The following is an 8,768-nucleotide window of genomic DNA, read 5'->3' as shown; positions in this document are numbered from 1 at the left end:
TCAGAGCCAAGGGAAATGTTCTCTGTTGGGAAAAAGACTTCTGTAGAAGAAGCTCTCAGGAGAACATTATTTTAGTCTTGTCTAGAAATCAGTCTTTCCTATAACATTTTGACATTCCTAAGGAAAAGGCCTTTGGGAAGAACTTCTTGTTGCTTTCCAAAGAGATGCAATTGGTTGTTCATGTGGTTCTTCTATAGCAGTTGTGAGGAACCAGTGTCCTTCAAGATATTGCTGGACTATAACTCTTCATCATCCCTAACCATTGGTGGTGGTTGATGGGGACTGCAATCCAGCAACATCCAAAGGACTGCTTGTTCCTTATCTCTTGTTCTGCGGGGTAGCGATTTGGGTCAGATGTTTTCCATTGCTGGTTCGCTCACTCCAAGTCCCTCTCATTTCTGGTTTTCCCTTTGTACAGTATTTATTGCTTGTAATGGTTATGATAGCTTAAGGAATGGATATGCTGGTAGTGTTGAATGAGGCCTCTTTCAGGAAGAGGGTGTGGGTGCGGGCATGAGGTGCCAAAAATGGAAGCAAGATGTCAAAATATTCTCTTACAAATAAACTTTATTATTAACTCACAGGCTCATCTCTCAATTTCTGAAGGCTTGACAGCAAATAATATTTTTGTTCCAAGGTTTACAACTGAAAATCTAGAATAGGAGTGAGCCACTGCACAGGAAATGAGGGTCAGTTTTCCCTTCCCACAAATCAGGCTATGCCTTTCCACCTCATCTTCAACCTGTCTCTTTATTCAGCCATGTATCAATCAATACGGCAAATGGTCAAGAAAACAAAGAGGGCAGGATGTTTTCACTGAATTTTTCATATGCAAAATACTGTCACAAAGCAGGCAGAGGAGGAAGAATAATAATTTTCAGAAAAGCTTTAAATATACGGGTTGAGCATCTTATTCAGAATTCTGAAATCCAAAATACTTCAAAATTGTCCACATGGGTGACTGAGATAATCCACCATGCATCAAATTTAATTCATGCACAAAATTGTCATGTTTAGACTTGGGTTCCGTCTCCAAAATTTCTTATTAAGTACATATATGAAAAAACAAGTATTCAAAAATCTAAAACAAAATCCAGAACACTGGTCCCAAGCATTTTGGATAAGGGATATTCAACCTATACCAAGTAACAGCAGTTAACAATTGTATAATACTTTCAAACATGAGCTGTCAAATTTGTCTTCTGGAGCTAGATGAGGAAATGGACAGCACCCCTCCACTAAATGATCAGTGGTCTGATTCAAAGTGAAACAGGTTTATACAATTATATTTGTTAAATGATATTTTTGCAGTCATTTTGTACCCCAAAGAACTGTTGTTCATGCTGATGAACAAGGTGCACCATAGTTAATGCCATAGGCCTCACTTTATGGCAGTGGTTCCCAACCTGTGGTCCATGAACCACCAGTGATCCCCAAGACCTAAAATATGGTCCACACCATCGCTGTTACTACACTGTTGCAACGAGTGACTGGTATCGCAAAACCCTCTTATAATGCTGAGGCAGTGGGAATGTCAGGAGGAGAGAGGCTGACTGCCCACAAAATGTGTGACAACAAACTTCCTGACTGCTGCTTCTCTTCCTCCCTCCCCTTCCCTGAGCGGAGCTGTTCCATGTGGCGCATGGAAATGGAGACACCTTGGTGTTTCATTTTTAGGCCTTTTCCTAGGGTTATTTGGGGTGCTGATTCAGAAAATGGCATTGGATAGACCACATCAGTTATAGATTCTTAAATATGGTATTCTGTGGATGAGCAGATGGCGACAACTGGATGGCATATGTTCTGTATCAGAAACTAGAGCTGATGTGGTCTATCCAATACAATTTTCTGAGTTGGCACCCCAAATAACCAAACCAAATCTAAAGTTGACCAAAAACTGATCCATAACCCTTTTGGTACTAATGTTGGAGTGCTCCCTGGTCAAAGTGGTCCTGGTCAAAGTGGTCCCTGGTAAAAAAGAAAAAAAGGTTAGGAGCTACTGCTCTATGCTCACTTCCAGGCCTATGACAGAGATCACATTACTACCATTAAAAGTATTTCCTCTTTGTCATCTCTATGAATCACACAAATGGGAGTTACCACTAAAAAGTGTATCTCTAGAGTTTTCAAAGGATCTGAGTGTGCTGTGTGCAGGCCCAGAATGACCCATTTGTGTGATTTTTCTTCAATGACCACTTTTTTGCAACAGACCAGAACTGAAGAATTGAGTTTTATTTTTACTTTGTATATTTGTATATAGGTTGGAATTCTCTCAGTGTTTTATGTGTATATTGAGGTTTTTCTACAGAACGGACAAGGGACGTTCTGTTTGCATTCTGTTCAAAACTACTGGGCTGCACATGGAGTCCTATTATTCACATGGATGAGACTTCATGGCTGATCTGAAAGCCACCTTGAGTTGCCTTCGGGCTGAGAAAGGCGGGATAAAAATATCGTAAATAAATAAATAATAAATAAATACATATATATCTGGTCCTGTTAAAATGGTAGCACTACACAGGTTGCATTTGGTTGCACACTGTTGCCGTTCAACACAGAGGTCTGGTGCACAATACCCCTGCAGCTCTGCATGTGGAGATTTATGTTTCAGATGATGATATAATCCTACGTTTGACGCTGCTTTAATAATTGAGGATGGTGGAATGGAAGAGCAATCCTTGCAATAATCCAAAAAGATGGACTTGTGCACCACTAACGGGATCCCACCTAATTAGTGATTAGTGAATGGCCAGCGACTCTCAACTCCCCCCACATCAAAAACCTAGCAATAAGTCCTTTAAGTGGCCAAGAAGAGCTATCCATTTCTTCTTCCTGCAGATCTGCAGAGACAGTCCATCTGGCTTTTTCCAGCAAAAAAACAAAGTCCTGGCACCTCTTTGCTTCGTCTTCATATAAATTACTCACACAGCTGGAATATTGCCTGCAAACAGGCAAGGGTGCCAAACCAAGCCACGCCTGCGTCCATGAAAGCCGTTTGGCCTCACAGATCCCCTTCAGCTAAGAATGCCAAGCACTCTCCTGGGGGACTCACAGGCGGGTGTCAACCAGCAGCTGAATTTGCCAGCATCAGATTTCAAAGCTCTCTGTAAAGCTACAAAGTGAGATCCAGCTGCCCAAGGAATGGGTGTGTGTTTAAGCAACAGGGTGCTACTGAGGAGTTTGATGACAAGTCCAGAGAGGAGCCAAAATCCTCTGTCCACAAAGCAACCATTTCTCAAACAACTGCTTTTGGTGGGGTCCAGTAACAGCAACTGCTCGATCAGCATCATCCAGATGAAATCCTTTGCAGGAAGACTGCAGTGGGAACATCATACACATCTATAGTTTTTTCTCAATGATCTATGGGAAGCTTCTAAATGCATGCTCCCCTTCTATACCCCCCAATTTCTTAGTCATTCTGTTCCTATCATTGTTGCTCTTATATTGTGTGCATTTCAGTTTATGAACAAATACAGTATTGTCTGCTAAATGGAGAGAGTGCCTACCAATCATGCAGTCCAAAACCTACACAACATCAGTCCAGCAATGTTATTACTATTTGAGCCAGTGCTGTAGTAGGATTCAGACATTAACCATAGCTCTGAAGCGAATGTTAAGACTCACACAGTAAAACTATGTAAATTCGTGTCCGACTCTGGGAGTTGGTACTCATCTCTATTTCTAATCCAAAGAGTCGGCATTGTCCATAGACACCTCCAAGGTCGTGTGGCCAGCATGTCTGCATGGAGTGTCATTACCTTCCCACAGAACTGGTACCTATTGATCTACTCACATTTGCATGTTTTTGAACTGCTAGGTTGGCAGATGCTGGGGCTAACAGTGGGAGCTCACACCGCTCCCTGGATTTGAACCTGGAGCCTTTTGGTAAGCAAGTTAAGCAGCTCAGCGGTTTAACCCACCGCACCACCGGGCGCTCCAGACTATGTAATCCAAAACTATGTAATCTTAGTGACTACAGATCCATAAAGTTGTAATTATATCCATAACAATCTATAACAGCAATACTGAAGGTCAGCTACTGTGCTTAACCTTGTCTTTTACGGTACATGTAGAAAACTATTGATGAAAGGCATGGGAAATCCATCTGCTCCCATGTCAACTATGATATACCATATTTCTGACATTCAAGCTGCCCTCATCTATTTGCCTAGATTGGGGAAGATACAAGTGATCTCTCTTCAGGCCAAGTTTGGTCTTCATGCTCCTGTAGAAAACCAACCAAATTGTTCTTAAACAAAGACACAAGTGGGCAGGACCGTAGCCAGAAAAAAAAAATCGGGAAGGGTTGAAATTTTCGGGGGGGGGGGGGTTGAAAATTTCACGGGGGTGGGTGAGTGTTGAAACCTGCCTCCTGGCTCACTCTGAAGCAAAGAGCACAGCAGAGGGGAGAGCAACCTTCAATAGCCTGCAGCTCCGCCCCTGTCAACCACCTCCACCCAGTCTGGCCTCCTTAATGAGAGCATTCAACACACACACACACACCCAACTTGGTTGCTTCACATCGGCTATTGCTGCAAGTAATGACAGTGTGAATAAATTGTCAATATTTTCTTGAGATAGTGCTTGCAGTTCTGGAGGGACTCTTAATTTTTTGCATCTCATAAACTTAGCATGGGGATTTGGTTAACCAGTTAAAATTCATGAGTAAACCAGATTTTTTAAAAAAATCTGCAACATTTCAGGGGGGGTTGAATCTCTAAACCCTCCCCCCCCCCTGCTACAGGCCTGCAAGTGGGCATGACTTCCATTTACAGCTTCCAGATTCTTTGCAGTTTTACGAGGGGATGGGAGTCCATTTTTCAAAAGCAGATACCAAGGATTTGGTGAGTGCCAGTAAGTCATGGGACCATTTTAAAGAGACTGGGGGCTGCATACCACAGGCAGTACTCCCACCTCACCCCAGCCCTCATCTTCCTGAATCAGCACACACATGGAAATCCTGTGGCTCATTCAGTGGTTGAAGCTGTTGCACACAAAGCAAATACATTTCATCTCTTATTGAACGTGAACATTTTGGGCGGACCCATACTACACGATTACAGGGTTACATTCCACTTGAACTGCCATGGTAACATCACATGCAAACCTGAGATTGGCAATTTAGGAGGAGTATCTAGAAGTCTCAGCCAGAGAGTTTAAGTGCCTACCCAACTTGCAGGGTAGACTGCAGGCAAGGAAATCCACCTCTGCAGGACTGAATAAAACCTTCAACTCCCTGCAGCATATTATACAGCTAGACAAACATGACAGAATTTATCCCAAAATTATTCACCACTTTACAAACAAACATGATGTGCACAAAAAAGTGTCTTACTATCTCTAGGCAATGTCTCTCCTAATGTCTTGAGTTCTCAACAACTAAGTTTTGCCAGATTGAGTCTAAAGTCCTTTGTAGGACAAGATCCTGTATCACAGGCTGTGAAGTGCGACTTTATAATGAAGGGGTTACATCACTAATATGATATGCAACTGTATCATGGTAGTCACGATGTGTAACTGGGTACTGCACAAAAGATTGCATAACAGAGGCACCATGAAATACAGAGACATTTCTCCAGTTGTGTGAAGGAACCAATAATAATAATAATAATAATAATAATAATAATAATAATAAACTTTATTTCTACCCTGCCACCATCTCCCCCAAAGGGGACTCGGAGCGGCATACGTGAGGCCAAGCCCAGCAAAACAATACAACATAAAATATAAACAACAAAATAACATCACAGTAAAAATAAACCAATAAAATAAAATAAATAATACAACGTAACAATAGAAAATCCAACATAGTGGTCGGGCCAAATGTATGACATAAAATGATAAAACTCTGTATGAGATAGTAATGAAAAGTGCACTTTGTAGGCAAGTAGCTCATAGGGACTAGACAGAGGAGTTAAACTTTCAATAAGGTGGGGGAAAGTGCAATATGAGGAAAACAGTGTAGATGGAACAACAGAAAGCCATATAACCTATGGCTGCCTATGTCCTCCATTCTGGATTACCAGTGCCCTTGGCTCTGGTGGGACCCATATCCACAGCCTTGTATCTAAATCCAAAGCCTACTCTCCTGACTAAACAGAACAACTTCCTTCCAGATGTTACTGTATCACAACTCCCATCAGCTCTAGTCATGGTGTCTAATGATGAGGAATACAGGTGTAGTTCAGCATCTGGAGAGCCACATAAAATGTCATAGCAGGCCAGATTTGGCCAGCAGGCCTTGAGTTTGACACATGTGCTGTAGAGGAATATGGCATGAGATCTACATACACAGCTGAAGACTATTCTCCATTAATAGTAGAACCAGAGATGACTTATCCAGAGAGCCACTATCTCAAAGTGGCTATGGTTGTGGCTACGAACTTGCTCTCAATCACTAAACAACACAGTTTCCAAAGAGTTATTCATAGATTTGTCAATAAATAAAGCCAACCTAAAAATGACTGGGTCAGCCTCCTGCTGGAAGAAATAGGTCTTCAGTTGTGTCTTAAATTCCGACAGCTGATGTAGCTGCTCTGGGATTTCTTCCTTTGGCAGGCCATTGATCCCACAGCCTTCTTTTGGGACTGATGGAAAGGGAGTCCTCTAGGTGGGTGACAGGCACCAGTAGGTCATGTCTGTCTGGAGTAACCACCCCGCAGAGGACCTCTTGTCCAAAGGAAACATGGATGATGCTGGAGAAGGCCTTCCTGGAGGGAACCTGGACTAAACCATGGAGGTCAAAACGAACACTTTGTGGTTTGCCCCAAAACTCATTGGCAGCCAGTGGAATGACTGTAGGGTTTTTTTTTGGGGGGGGGGGGGGGGATATACTCACTCCTGGATGATCCTGGAACTAATCTGGCTGCTGTGTTTTGAACCCATTTGAGTCTCCAAATTTGGTCCAGAAGGAGCCCAATGTAAAGTGCATTGCAATGTCCAATGTTTTATGTTATATTATGTTCGATGTTTTATAGTTCACTGATTTTAATCTATTATTATATGCCATTTTAATTATGTCTTGTGTTTTATACTTTGTGAGGCATTGAATTTTGCCATTTGTTGTGAACTGCTTTAAGACCCACTTGGGGTAGAGAAAAGCAGTATATAAATAACCAAACAAATAATTGCAGAATGGTTTTCTGACCACTGATCTTAAACTTCTAAATATTTAGAAACCAACTGTTTCACTACCTTTGGTCCTCCCCAAGGTGAAAAGTGGGAGATACGTAAACATTATTTGTTCTGTCAGAATTACCAGAGCTGTTGCGCTGGTTATGGAAATCAACATTGTTAAGAGACAGGAAGCTTCATTTCCTTGTATTTGTCAACATAGAACATTGCCATTTAATACTATCTAGAATATGAAGTTTCCAAGTGCTGATAACTTCTAACTGCAACTGAACAGATACAAAATTTAATCAACTACTTTGCCAAAATTAAATATGTTGAGTTAGTTTCAGTACATAAAAGAGTATCTTGTATTTGCCTCGTATCTAGCTGTTAAAAATGATAATCCTCTCAGGAAAAGAAAGTAGTAATCCTGATTCAACACTATGTATGTCTTGATACAGATATTAAAGGCAAAGTACTTGAAGCCTTTTGCCTGGGATGGGAGAACTTCCATTTTGGGTTTCCCCACATATTTTTATGTTCTTTCCATTCTTTTCTTGTAGTATTGTTTTCATCCAAGAAAGCTGAGAACCAGAAAGAAAATGCTCATCCAGTCCTCTTTACAGGTTCATGGTCCAGGAAATTGGGAATGACTGCCCTCTTGAGGCCAACTCAATTCAAAACTTGCCTGAAGGAGCTTGGTATTGATCGAAGCCACTCAACTCCAATTCTGAGATCTGATCTTATGCTGGCAGCATGGAAGTGTCTGTTGGCATACTGCACAGGACACAGGAGGATCGGAGAGGCTGCTTTCTATGCCAGGAGGCTCCCCCTTCCCTGGGTAAACACAACTGGAAGCTGCCAAGTACAGATCTCCCCCTGCTGTAAGAGTATGTCCAGAGAGAACAACAGAAAATAAAATACCAGGTTGTGTGTGAATGAGTTTTGGGGGATTTCATAAACAAAAGCTTCCTTCCACAAGACACATCCATTTCTCTCAATCTCTTCTAACCAGAGTTAGGATTCATAGGAAAAAGTCATCTTGCACATTTCCTCCTGGCATTTAAGCAAACAATGATTCAAGCACTGTTTTTTTTTCCTACTTTGAAAGTCAGAGCTTGATTTTGCTGGAGTGACAGCATGACTGCAAAGAAAAAAAGGCCCATCAAATTGCCTTAGAGTTAGACTCATCTAGGCTTAATCAGAAGCATATTATTATAAGAATATGGTGGCATCTTCACTTCATATATTTCCTTAAAGGGAAAGAGGCCAATACAGACAGTTCCCGAGTTAAACATCCAACTTACATACGGCTTCTAGTTACAACTGGGGCAAAGACAACAGAAAGTGAGATAAATTTATCCTTAGGGAGGGAAAGTCACTCCTGTAAGAGTTATCATGGAGAACAGGTATCTCCACTCAAGCTTTTTCAGAAATTCTTGTTTCCACAAGAAGCCATTTTCCCCTAATCCAATTATCACATGGACAGAAAGTGAGGTGAAATCTTTCAAATAGGTCACAAACAGAAAAAAATAAACATTATAGGATGTTAACCCTTCCCTATGATGTCTAAAATGAAAAAGAATATATTTTTGGCTTAAGTTACACTTTAAAAAATTATTTATACGTACAAATTCAATTTAGGAACAAACCTG

This window comes from Anolis sagrei, chromosome 1 (genome assembly GCF_037176765.1).
Source record: "Anolis sagrei isolate rAnoSag1 chromosome 1, rAnoSag1.mat, whole genome shotgun sequence".
NCBI classification, from domain to species: Eukaryota; Metazoa; Chordata; class Lepidosauria; order Squamata; family Dactyloidae; genus Anolis; species Anolis sagrei.
This window is presented reverse-complemented; position numbering follows the sequence as displayed.